A 14,445-nucleotide genomic window follows, 5' to 3' on the forward strand; every position below is an offset into this window, starting at 1 on the left:
CCAATACTGGTAATACTTCCGACTGCAATCAGGAGTTGAAGCCCTCCTTTTTATCAGTGAAATGAGAGTATAATCCATACTTCCACTTTGTCTGTGGATTGTTGCTAGTCTTCCCTCAGGACACTGGGATGACGCTTACTACAGCCATATGCATGACTGGCATTACTGATATAGAGCCACAAATGCTGCATCATGGTCTACAATGCAGAGAAGCTGCCTACGCCACATGTGATCAAACACTGTGCTGAAAAGACATACGATAAAATGCCCACTTGGCCTTCCCAGAAGCATCATTATTAAAAAAATGCTGGAGTAATATCAATTGACTTTTGCTTTTTATTTCCTGAAATGTTAAAATCTTGATTGGAAGGAATCAGGTACATATGAACTACAGTGAAACATGATCTTATACTTCAAAGATGAAAATATTCATATCTGATTGTAATCCATCTCCCGGCTTACGGACCAAGGCCTTCGGGGAGCAGGACAAATCCACATCATCTTTCTAAATGCCAATTTTGTGGTTTGACCTCTGGCTTGGTTATCAGATAAAAACCACACATAATCATACAACTCCTAGAAATTACATTAATGCAGATGCTGAAAAGAATCAGTTTTTTGAGTAAAAGTCATCATGAATTTAGGCAAACATAAAAATTTCTTCCACATCTACCCTTCCCTGCTAAAACAGACCTTAGGCAATACATTGCTAGTCACTTCAGAAAACGCTTATTCCTCATTGTTGCTTTATGTTAATTTTACTTTCTTTGATCACATAAAGCCCTTTTTGGTAAGTGGTATGTGCATTTATAAGGCACTTTGAGATCTAAGGATGAAAAGCACTAGCTAAAAATGCTATCTTCATTTCTACTGCAAAGGATTCAGAAAACGTGAATCTTTTTGTTTGAGAGGAACATAAAGTATACACCGGGGCTATAGAACGTAGCTTCAAATACTAATGTAAAGTCATTACTGAAAATTTCAGCACAAATCTAATGACATTGACACTGAGAAAATACACACCTATAATTTGCCAGTAACCCGTACATTTTCTTTTTTAGCAATGCTTAAATTGGAGAAATCCTACTGGAATCAGTCTCCAGAAATATAGACCTCTCTTTTTCCCAGCTTCTTTTCATATAGTTATCACAAACAGTAATTACATTCATTTTCAAATCTCACTTCTCTGGCCAAGAAAAGGCAGCCGTGTGTCTCCAGGTCATAACGCTGGACTGAAAGGTTACGAGAAGCCCCTAGAGCCCAGGAGCCACTAGAGCACCTAACAAAACTCTCCGCAGGGCTCACCAGCTCTACCCTCCTCGGGCCAAGCACAGCCCATGGGCTTTGGCTACATCTGCCAACACGGGTCTAGGCCCACAATAACCTGTCCTCCACAACGGAGCTTAGCAGCGGATGATCTTAATAGCCTCGTGTTCACGTTGCCAGTGCTTCACTAGGAAGGCTGAAAAGCTGCGCGTGCATTACTGATGTGGTTGTTTCGACCTACTTTGTTCCTATCAACACACGATGCCATATTTAATATGACTCTAAATTTGGAGTCACTTTCATACAGCACAGATAAAAAAGTATGAGCAGTGAATTTCAAGCGCTTTCACACAGATGGCAATGCAGTGCGAAATACTATTCCATTTTCCCACACTCAGATAGGAAAGTGTAAATGTCAAATAAACTGGCGATTTTCCTCTGAGGAAAAGAAAAATGCAAAAAAGTTAGAAACCAGTGCCTAGATGGAGCTCAGCAACCCCCATTTTGTCACTTGTTATACAATCATGTTTATTGCAAGCCAGGGGATTGATTCAGTGGAATGTGTCACTCCAAACCACTATATTTTGCAATCTCTTACTGCCATCTTATGCCATTTTTTGTCACTGCACAACCCATGACATACTAAAAACTGCCAAAGAAATGCTTTCTCACATACAGCATTTCCTTTCATAAGTGTTTGCCATCCTAACAGCTCATTATCATCTGGCCCTCATTTCTGCACCCCCAATTCTGCAAGAAAATACTGAACACTGAATTCTCTTTGAAGTTGATGAGAACCGAGAACCCCCAACACCTTTGAGGATTGTGTTAGAAAGGCTAATAACAAGCTCTCCCCTTCAAAACAATTTCTGCAGTTGCTCATCGCTTTTCAAACATGTGGCTTGATTCTCATTTGCACTGAGTGACTCCACGTTTCCCATTCCAGCACTGCGCAGGGACTACAAAGTAAATGAAGATAGGCCTGTACTTTTCCTTCTGTAAAAAAGATGCCTATAAATGGTGAAAACGGATTCACAGTATACATTATTCACGCAAAAATAATTTGCAAAAATATCTGATTTAAACAGCATTAAATGACGGAACACCAAAATGAGTGAGGCACAAGAAAAAACAGTGGTCTATAATGAGCTTTACTTTTAAAACAGGGTTTTTTCCTCTCAAAAACTACTCTAAATGACATTTTGGACTTCTATGGGTGTCTTATTTCTTGAATTCCACATCAGGTTTCCAGTTTATGGGTAAAGGAACACTGCTGGGCACCTTACCAGCAAAGCATGAAAATTCAACCTAAACTCTAAGACTTAAAGTGGGTTTTCTCCTTTTCTGGTCCCATCAACTCTAACAAATTTTCCACTAGCCAAGATATTTCCCCAGCACTATCAGTAAAAACCACTCCATTTTAGTTCTGCTCTAGACAATGATGATTAGAGTTTAGTAAAGACAGTATCTTGTGGCTAATATATTAGAGCAAATAGATTCATTTCTCTCCCATTCCCTTCTCCCACTCAATTGTGGTTTTGTTGTTCTTGTTGCTGCACTGTTGAAAATTAAAATAGAGCTCAGCCTCTCAATACAGCCCATGTAAACAAACCTTCCAATTCACAGCAAATTCTGCAATCACATTTTACGCCACATAAACTTTGTTTTAGTAAAATGCATTGACTTCACCCGTTCCCAGCTATTGTAATCCCAAAGCACAATGTTGCAAGACAACTAACATTTGTATTGATTTTTCAATATGTGCTACAATAACTCCTTTTAAACACACTTCAATGATCACTCTCAATGAGAATGCAATCAAATGAGAGCTGCAAAGTATTTCATTGTTTTGCTTTCCCTAATGCTGGAGCAATTCCTGTACCTCACTTAATAATACATTCACCGGAGAATCAACTAATGCAGTAGGACCCTACCATTTAAAATCAAAACTATCTATCTTCTTCTGTGCTCAGTTTCCTGAGAGACTAATATTACCCAAAAAAAGACAAATTGATGTGATGTTCTCCACTCTTAGATATAATTTGGCCCTTGTCACAACCCTCTGCTCTGTGGCATACTCCAGTGTGGGGAAATCTAAACAGTTATAAGTTGCTGCATTCTGCTTACTTGCAAGGAGAAAGAGTGCAGAATCCAACCTTGAAAACTCCCAAAACATGCCAGATTGGTATAAACAGAATCAGATGGTTAATCTTGCAATTATCTATTTTCCTTAGTATTTGTATAACTCCCTGTGGACTGTATTTTTAAATATAAGAGACCTTATTTCACCATTTCAGGTGCAAAATAGGGCCCCTAGTGTAAAAAAGGGATATTAGAGTCATACTCAAGGTCATGAAAAATATTGGTGGGGTTTTTTCCCCCTCCCCAAATCTAAACCTAGTTAATTAAAGATCTTATTACTACAAAAAGAGAAAGAGTAAATATAGGAGTGGCGTGGATTAACAAGGCCAACCTATTTCTTACTGATAACACTGGTCTGAAAACTGCAGGAAGTACAGTTAGCAGGTATGAAGTTCAGCTAATATTAAAATAGCAAAAAATAATTAATTTTTAACATAAAATGCAATATCATAGAATCATTGAATGGTTTGGGTTGGAAGGGACCTTTAAAGGTCATCTAGCCCAACCCCCCTGCCATGGGCAGGGACATTTTCAACTAGATCAGGTTGCTCAGAGCCCCATCCAACCTGTCCTTGAATGTTTCCAGGGATGGGGCATCTACCACCGCTCTGGGCAACCTGTGCCAGTGTTTCACCACCCTCATCAGAAAAAATGTCTTCCTTATATCTAGTCTGAATCTACCCTCCTTTAGTTTAAAACCATTATCCCTTGCCCAATCACTACAGGCACTACTAAAAGGTTTGTCCCCATCTTTCTTGTAAGCCCCCTTTAAGTATTGAAAGGCCGCAATGAGGTCTCCCCAGAGCCTCCTCTTCTCCAGGCTGATCAACCCCAACTATCTCAGCCTGATATGATATATATGACATATTTTTACATGCTGAGGGGACAGAGATTATTCAGAGGGGAATTCAACTTCAAGTTAGGTCCATAGACATTATAATACAGAGACCTACAATAAAATAACTTGCCAGCTTAACTTCAATAGCAAGTAAACACATACTCTAAACCAAAGATAATGCATTTGTAAGGCTGAAGGGTATTCTACACATCCCTAGGTATGCAGAAAGTGCCTACGGAAATTTTAGGTAAAAAAAAAGTTTCATAGCACAGAGAAAAATAAAGAGGTCTCTCTATTGCACTTTAGAAAACACAATTTATCGTTTGAAAAAAAAAAAAGAAAAAAACACCCAAGTCTATGTATCTTGCAAGGCTTTTGAACTGATCCTGATTATTTGTTATTTTACGTAAGTGTTTAAAAATGTTAGTCCCTCAGGGTTACTAACTACAATGCCAGTCTGCTCCACTTCACAGCTACTTTACAACTGCTTAAAAGTTTCTTTACAAATCAGTCGCCTCTACTTCTGAATTAATTTTACACTTACCAGCAATATTGCAAATCTCCAGATTCATAGGCCAAGCATGCTCACAAACGTTCTCTTGAGATACAGCTTTCAGATAACAGACCCCTCTACCTTGCTAGAACTATCGCCCTGATACCATCTGCTTTGACAGCTCTTCTGTCACCCCTTTTTCTGGCATTTGCTAAGCATTGTCCTACTGTCTCTGCAGGTCTTACCTGTTCCATTTTCTCTCTCTGGCGCTTAGCCATTTTTGATTAGGGAGCCTCCAGAGCTCTTCAAAAGCATTTTTATAGGCATTTTTTCCTGTGAACATTTTCTCTTGGCTGATCTTTGAACTGTGATTTGGCTTTTCTCCTGCTGTATCACTTATATTTCCACTAATCCAGCTGCTGTTGCAATTGCAGTGGCTATTCTAAAACTATCTATCATCTCAGACATTCCTGCAAAATTGTTGAGATATCATTTGTTTAAATCTCAGTTACTAAGTGATCGACTTGGTGTGTTTAGTTACTCATTCCCAAGTCACATTACACTACTTCTTCTATTTCAAACCCTAGAAAAATCTTCTCCACTAACCAAAAATAAGATCAGGAGACATAGTTCCCAACTTTTCTACCCGCTGGCAGTTGCATGGTTTGAGGACCCATCAGTAGGCTGCCTGATCAAGGTGCCCCAGTGACAGGTAACTGCTGTAACAAGCATTTGTACTTGGGAGCAACCACATTGCTGCGCCACATCTGCTCTGGACTCAGGAATGTAAAGACGCCTTAGACACCCTTTGACAACAGGAACATCACCTCTTCACTTGTGTCGTGCAGGGTGGTACTTGGGGCAGGTGCTGAGGACAGGAGCCGCGGTGCCTTGCAGGGAGCCTATGGGTTCAGAGAGAAAAGCTTTTGGTGGCAGGCACCTGACCTCCCCTTCCATTTAGAAACCATGCTGAACTGTCTTTTCTGCCAGAGAAATTGCCTCTAAAAACATACACAAAAAACGTTCAGGAAGATGAATATTAGGCAGTGAACACTGGTATTATCACTCTACAGGGTTTCACTCCAAACCGCACCATTGGGTATAGTCTGAGCGATATTCTAAGTCTTTATAGCCTTTTCTTAGGGAACAGGGTTAGAGTTTCTAGGGAAACCTTTTCTGAGGAAGGACATGAAGAAGAGAGCAGTAACACAGTAAATTTAATCCTCCAAGGAATTCCAGAAATGTGGGGGAAATCTGTAAAAGGTAGAGAAGAAGATGAAAAACACATCAGTTGGATTGAGTAGAGTGAGCTGGGAAAAGGAGGGAAGCAAAACCCACAGAATATAGCCAAAACCCAGGGTCTTCAAAGGCAAGAATTCGAACTCTCAGCATGGAAAATCTGAGGGGTAACAAATGAAAGCTTGCCAAAAACAGAGAGAAAACATAAATTTCTGTTGCCTTTTCCAGTAACTTCTTATGTATGAAAAAAAAGTCTTGGCACAAAAGTTAGGGAGACATTTCTAACGCTGTTTCACTTACCTTTTAAGGTTGTCACTGTGTGTCACTATCTGCTTCTTTCTAACTTTCATTCCCCATGAAAGCACAGGCAGTCTCTTGCTGTCAGCTGCCCCAGTCTGAGCCTCCCACCTCTGCTTCCTCTTCTCATCCAAATTCTGGCACGTCATATTTCAGCTAATTTCTGAATTGTCAGACCCTCCCATAACTATTCTTACATCTTTTGCTTCCAGCATCTGCAGCTTAATCTTTGGATGTGTATATTTAAAACAAGTATCTGTTACATGCACCTTTACAGTTGTTTTGTATATTCATCATTTCAGATCAATAGGCATAATTAACAATAATCTTAAAGTCATTAAGATCCATAACAAAACCAAACCTTCCTGAAAATATTTAAAAGATGCAATGCCATGTAGCAATTTTTTTTTCTTTTAAAAAAGACAGAATCACAGAATCATAGAATCATTAAGGTTGGAAAAGACCTCTAAGATCATCGAGTCCAACCGTCAACCCAACACCACCATACCCACTACACCATGTCCCTAAGCACCACATCTACACATCTTTTAAGTACTTCCAGGGATGGTGACTCAACCACTTCCCTGGGCAGCCTGTTCCAATGCTTGACCGCTCTTTCAGTAAAGAAATTTTTCCTCATATCCAACCTAAATCTCCCTTGGTGCAACTTGAGGCCATTTCCTCTCGCCCTATCGCTTGTTACTTGGGAGAAGAGACCAACACCCACCTCACTACAACCTCCTTTTGGGTAGTTGTAGAGAGCGATAAGGTCTCCCCTGAGCCTCCTTTCCTCCAGACCCAGTTCCCTCAGCCGCTCCTCATAAGACTTGTTCTCCAGACCCTTCACCAGCTTCGTTGCCCTTCTCTGGACACGCTCCAACACCTCAATGTCCTCCTTGCAATGAGGGGCCCAAAACTGAACACAGTATTCGAGGTGCGGCCTCACCAGTGCCAAGCACAGGGGCACGATCACCTCCCTGCTCCTGCTGGCCACACTATTTCTGATACAGGCCAGGATGCCGTTGGCCTTCTTGGCCACCTGGGCACACTGCCGGCTCATATGCAGCTGGCTGTTGACCAGCACCCCGGGTCCTTTTCCTCTGGGCAGCTTTCCAGCCACTCTTCCCCAAGCCTGTAGCGTTGCATAGGGTTGCTGTGATCCAAGTGCACGACCCAGCACTTGGCCTGATACAGTTGGCCTCGGCCCATCGATCCAGCCTGTCCAGGTCCCTCTGCAGAGCCTTCCTACCCTCGAGCAGATCAACACCTGTCACGAATGAGTGGTTTTAAGGCCGCGTAAAGAATCACTGGCAAGGTATTGGCAAAGGGTGATTTTAATAGAAATTTATAGAAACGTGACTTAACAGAATTTGATGGCAAGGTTCACTCTATTACTTATTACATGGATTAAGTTATACAGGGGAAAATCATGTTAGAATTGTGTTGGAATTATTTGTACAGAGATTAAGAGTAAAAGGGTTGAAAGGTAAAAGGGTAAAAAGGTAAAAGGTAAAAGGCAAAAGGGGGACCCTCCCCTTGAGTCACGAGGTTCAGAAGAGATCCAGCTGGACCCAATCTTAGTCTCAAACCTGGGCAACCGTTTATGACTAAAGGGTTAAGGGTTTTTTTAGCAGCAACTTAGAGTCTTACAATGCTTAAACATTGATCAATTTGACAGCTGCACAAGGATTAGTCAAGTTGCTACAAATACTACAAAGATTAAAACAACTTCACTACAGGTTATACTTGTTAGTAACTATACAAATAAGCATGCAAAAAGATCTAGATCAATTAATACATATATAACTACAGATTATAACTGTAAGCGCGCAAAAGATCTAGATCAATCAATACATATATATATATATGCATATGTATATGGCACCAAAACTAAATGAAAGGCCTAGAGTTAGTTAATTTATAAAGGTATACCTGTTAAAAATTCCCCTTGAGTACCGTGAAATATGTCAAATGCTTTGGCATTTCCCAACGGGCGAAGAGTTGGGAGGAGTGTCTCAGCCCAAAATCTCGGTGATCCTCCGAGTATCGCAAATTCGAGTTTGCAGACTCTGAGAAGCGTCCCACTCAGAGGGAGATTCTGGATGCAGCCCGCTGTGGTCCAGGAGAGCTCAAAGGGTCTCACTTGGTACCGCTGTTTATAGGTTTGCAAGATGATTGGCTTTAGTCATCAGTAAATTTCCATTTTGGCCACTATCTGAGGTGGTCCAGGGTAGTAATTATGGTATTGTTCCACGGTAACAATGGTATTGTTCCACTTGAGCTATGATCCAGGTAGGGAAAACTTCAGAGCTGTCAGAGATGACGAATTATCTCTTGTTTCTGTTCCCTACCTTGATCATGTAGCTCGTGTCCCTGGTACGATCAGTGTTGCTCCCCACCTTAGCCATGCAAGAGCGCTTGATATGGTCAAGGGACGCTTAACCGCCTGACTCATACACAATGGCTAAAGCTTAATAGAAGGTCTAAGATCGTATCGTAGCCCAGAGGAAAAGAAGGAGGGAAGAATGCACCACCACAACACTCCCGCCCAACTTGGTGTCGTCTGCAAACTTACTGAGGGAGCACTCGATCCCCTCATCCAGATCGTTGATAAAGATATTGAACAGGACCAGCCCCAAAACTGAGCCCTGGGGAACACCGCTCGTGACCGGCCGCCAACTGGATTTAACTCCGTTCACCACAACTCTCTGGGCTCGGCCGTCCAGCCAGTTTTTTACCCAGCAAAGAGTGCACCTGTCTAAGCTGTGAGCCAGCAGCTTCTCTAGGAGAATGCTGTGGGAGACAGTGTCAAAGGCTTTACTGAAGTCCAGGTAGACCACATCCACAGCCTTTCCCTCATTCACGTGACCGGCCTAGATCATCCAGCGACCGGCCTAGATTTAAAGTGATCGGTTCTTTACCCTTTCCTGCACCAATTGTGTAAGATCTCATCTGAATTGATAGCAGCAAGGTCTCATGTGAATTGATAGCTTGGGAATGAAAGACTAAGGAAAGGAAAGCTTCAGTCTGTGTATAGTCAAACTATGGATTTCCTTGATGCAGGAGATTCAAATTATAGTGTCAAGTCTAATAATGATTGCCTGGGTAATTTTATGAAAGCTAACATTCATTGCATTGCATACCAAATTAATCTTGTGCTTCCAGACATTAAACTGTAACTTGCCCTGCTGACAAAGAAGCTGTTTTTTCTCCATGTCATGGTGTTGTGACACTGGGATAGGTTCAGTACAGTTAAATAAATAAATAACAAGTAAGGGAAAGTTATTTTTTAATTTTAAAAAATATTCTCTAATTCAAGCTTAGATAGACTATTATTAAGTATTGAGTTTTAAAAGTCATCTACTTTCCATTGTGTAATTTCCATTATATTAACAGAAATGCGAGCGAGTGGACAAATTGCAGGAATAGGACAGATAAAAGCTGCCCTGGCGAAAAAACAGCCCTGGGCCCACACACTTAAGAGCTTAAGGCTTGTTGACAAATCAGACCATACCCATGAGAAAAGAATAGGGTCTAAGAACCGAGTCCCAGAAAGAAATCCACTTGGGATAAAAACTCCTTTCCTTTGCACTTTGAAGCTGGGACGAAGGTCTCTGCAATCAGTTGTGAGAGAGGGAAGTCAAAGAGATGGTGCATGGGGAACCTCGTCTGAAATTAAGGAACTGTGCTTGTGGAAAGAGGGAGACTACGGTCTCTTGAAGCAGTGTTTCTTCGCTGTTGCTGATTATAATTAAGTGCTGAGTCAGCGCATTCCTTGAATCTCCTGGCAGAAAGGATAGAAGCAAACAAGAGACACTGAGGACAGCTAAGGCACTGGGAAGTGAAAACAATCTCTAATATCAGAGAGTCTTTTTAGAAGTGGGTAGCCTAAAATCTGCCAAGGACTGCTTGGAAAAGAACAGACTTGTTAATTTCTAGTCTCTTCTAATCTGCATTTTCTGTTAATCTAGGTGGCATATAATGTCATCTTTTTTTTAGCAATCAGAATAATTAATCAATAAATATTTGCCCAAGAACAGCAAGAGGATCTCCATACAAAATCTATCCACCAAGACGACACAGTCTTCTAAAAGTTCGGTCAGCTCACTTCTAAACTTCTGAAAGTCGTATGGCCTCTTATGGAGGTCAGGACACAGGGATTTCTTTTGAACTTAAAATCTAGCGTTCCGTAATTCTCCCCAATTGTATGGTTGCCTCCACAAAGCCTCTTTGAAGTGTTCCTGCTGAACATGTAATTGCTATAACTGCCAGGTTCCCGGTGGTGAAATTACAGAGGTATATTGCCTTGCTAAAAAGGAGTATTTGTGGGCAGCTAACATTAAGATGTTTAGCAGTGCTTATATATGAAAAGTACACATATATGCTCACTCACAGTTATTGAGAACTTCTAAGAAAATATAAAATTATAGAGTGGAGAAAATATATATTATTTTCTTCATAACTCATGAAAGCTCAGATGACATTTTAAATAACAACAAACCGAGACTTAGTATTAAAATTGTTAAGCATGTAAATTTTAATTGAGTTGCTTATAGTATCTTAAATTACACTTTAATTATGAGATTCTGCAGGATTACTATCTTTAAGTTATGAAATTATTTATAATTTATTTTTTAAGTATTGCTTCTTTTGACACATAAATTTTTGGCAAAGATTTATTGCTTACAGAGAATAATTCCAGGCCATTTCCTCACAAATGCAATATTGAAGACCACTTCAAGGAGTCATTTAGCCTTTCTGTAATGTTCACACCCTTGAACAGAGACTGTGACTTTTTTCACTTTTAGGTGCTGCTGAGCACAGAACACGAGACATTTCAGTGACATCTAGCGCAGATACCAGATTTAAATCTTATTTCTACTAGTCTTAACCTAACTTCTCTCTGATGGCATTATTAATATCAGTATGTTCCATGATTTAGGGCTTCATTCAGTTGTGACCAAAGACAAGCACAGTCTCTTAACTGATTTCAACTGTATTAAGTTCTTTACAGTTTTACAGAAATGGTCAATAATGATGTTCCAATGTTTTTCTGTACTGTGGGCTTTCAACCAGTAGACTAAACCTACCAGCTCACTTCATCAACAGCTAGCTACAGTCAGAGAACAATTTTGTTGCTCACATTATATGTTAAAGTTGACTTAGAAAAACAGAGTAAAGAAATCTCCACTTTTATTAACAGGACCAATTTAGAACTAGAAAAAGTCAGATCACATCTGAGCCCAGCCTGAGTCAGTGGTTTTGTATGGAGTTACCTCTAAAAACATTTTATCTTGTCAAATCACTATTTAGGAGGAAGCCTGGGAGGAAAAGAAATGACTGATGTCTTTTCTGAATCAGGGAGATGCTAAACTGTTTAAAGGAAAGCAAAAACGTGATGAATCCATTCATATTTTCCAGCAATACTGCCACTTCCCATACTTGGGCTGCAAATTCTACTCATAGGAGTGAATCTAGAGCAGAGGCTCACTGACCAACCTCCTGAGCTACAGAAATTGTTAACAGCCCTTGGAAATTCTGTGGGCAAGGTCAGAGGGAGAAGACTGGAGGCATTTCTCTTTCTCTATAGACCTCTGTACGTTGTTAAAGGGAAAACCTTTGTTTTAATCTAAAATTCTCACCAGCCGCACCTCCTGTGAGCCCTAGTATGCTCCCCTCAAGCCTCAGCAAGTCTCAGTTAGTCTCATTAGTCCATGAGAGGAAAAAAGCCTCCTGAGGAAACACACTTCCTTAAAATAGGAGATTTCACAGAAATCGTCTAAATTCTACATTGGCTCCAGCTTATCCAGTAAATTTTGATCTTGGAAATAAAACACTAGCAGGGGCAGGGCTACTAATTGTGTCCTCTCTTTCTTCCATGTATATTTCTTCTTAAAACATAAAATATGCTCAAGAAAAAGTTTGGAACTCTTTGGTGGTTGTTATTAAGTTAAAAGAATTCAGTAATTTAGAACTCTGACAAATTAATTTTAAATTTTGAAGAAGAATTTTCTATTTTCTTGGATCTAACCTTCTCTAACCATCTCATACGGTTTTGAAAAGATAACAAATCTGGCTTACAGTGGATATTTATTTGCCCTACAGAGTGACTGGCAACACCATGTACGAAGTGGGTGATCGACCGACTTTGCATAAAAACATTGTAAGGAATAACCAAGTAATACACAGATATGACATAGGGCCTCCATTCATTAAATGTTTTACAGTACAGTAAGTCAGCATCTGAGATGATGACAGAAAGACGTCAGTCAACAGGGCTACTGCAAATTGTCCTTTCACAAAAAAGCATTTGGCAGCAGCTTTAACAGAGATTTCCTTGTCACACACACTAAAAACCTCAAAAATCTTACCTCACTAAATAAATCCAGCCCCATTGCTAAAAGTCATAACCAATGTTACACTTCACTGCTACCATACAGAAATAGATCCAAACATAAAACCATCTGTTTCCTAAGGAAAAAAACAAATCCCACACACAATTTAGCACCTTCTCCATCTCTTCATAGTCTGTAGTTAAGTTTTCAATTTTTTAATTCAACTATAAGTTAGCAGAATGATATTCACAACTAAATTAGCTTTCCCAACTCTGAAACAACAGTTTAATCCATCATTTTCAAAAATGTCTCCTACTCAAACTGTAAGTCAGAAAAAGCTTATTATCCATAGATTTGGCTTTATATTCAAATTCTGAGTGACAGACTCTCAATATACCTAAACTGGAGCTTTGGAAAGTACTCTTCAAGAGTGCAAAGTAAAAATGTGGCTATAGTTATTAAATTATCCTTAGTGTATGATGTTCTTAATAGTGTATGCTAACTACTCAATAATGCTTGACCTTGTTTCACAGAAAAGTATTTTTCCATAAATTAATTTGCATCTAAGGTAATTTTATAACTGGCCTTAGAAAAGGTCTTCTAGGATTCATCCAGTTAAGCTCTTAATTATGATACTTTTTGTAATATTTCTACAAGATACACTGTGTTCCCAGAAAGTTAAAGGTCATACAGCATTGAATTATGAAGTGCATAGCACGTATGAGATTTCATTGCACATCTACATATATCCGTGTAACTACTCCAACAGATTTTGTCTGATACAGGCTGTCTTTCGTAAAAAGGCAAATCACTTTTAATCAATGGTTAACTCAGAATAGTCTTGAACACACAAAAACAACCTGGAGAGTACACAATTTGGCCTCATTACATTATCCAACACTTCTTTAAAAGCTTTATTGATGATTTCTTGATAAGCAGCATTCAATACTTAGAATGTGTCTATTGATACTGTTACACATTTAAGTAAATCCTCTACAAACATCTTGGCTAAACAAAAAAAAAAGAAAGTACTGCTGTGACAGACTATTTTCAAAAGCATTTTAACTCCCTGTTTAATGGAAGAATTTATTTCAGATGAATATACATTTATAATTTCCTCTGTACTCATTTTCCTTTTATATTTTATTTCTTAAAAAGTCAGCAGTACCCAGAATTTATTCATGTAAGCTCTCAAATTGATTTATGTTAAGTGACTAGGCATCAGTATTTCTGGATTCTGTTACAAGCTTCTACCTTGTCTTGTCATATAACTTTGATCAGTTACACTCAAAATTTTAGGTGTCTACTTTTGGTTATTCATGTTGAGAAACATGGAGTGTCATCTCCAGAGGTAATGAATACCTAACAGGTTCAATCCATTTCATTTGAAGCTTTAAGTGTTCAGCAAATCTGGAGAGAAAACCAGATTCAAAGGCAGAAGACTCAAAAAGTCATGAGGCATGCAAAAGTCATTGATACCTCTTAAGGCAGATGTGATATTAATGATGGGAAAGGAAGTTTGTACAGAATCCCCCTAATGATGGGACATGAAGCACACACTGCACCAAGCAGATTAATGAGGGGAAAAAAGACAGGGCTTCAATTTCCTTAATATTTCTTTCCTGCCACCTCCAAGGAATCTGCACCTGACTTGTAAAATCAGGTCTTGATGTCTTTACATGTCATGTTTTTATCTAGAAGGAGAGTATAGCAATATTTATCTGCATCACATCACGCAGACTTTGCCACATTTGCAACGTGAATTCTGAAGGCTGCAAGACCTTGCATAAACATACAGTATCATCAGCTTCCAGCCTCTGTGCCAGATTCCAGAT

Source organism: Calonectris borealis, chromosome 3 (genome assembly GCF_964195595.1).
Source record: "Calonectris borealis chromosome 3, bCalBor7.hap1.2, whole genome shotgun sequence".
NCBI classification, from domain to species: domain Eukaryota; kingdom Metazoa; phylum Chordata; class Aves; order Procellariiformes; family Procellariidae; genus Calonectris; species Calonectris borealis.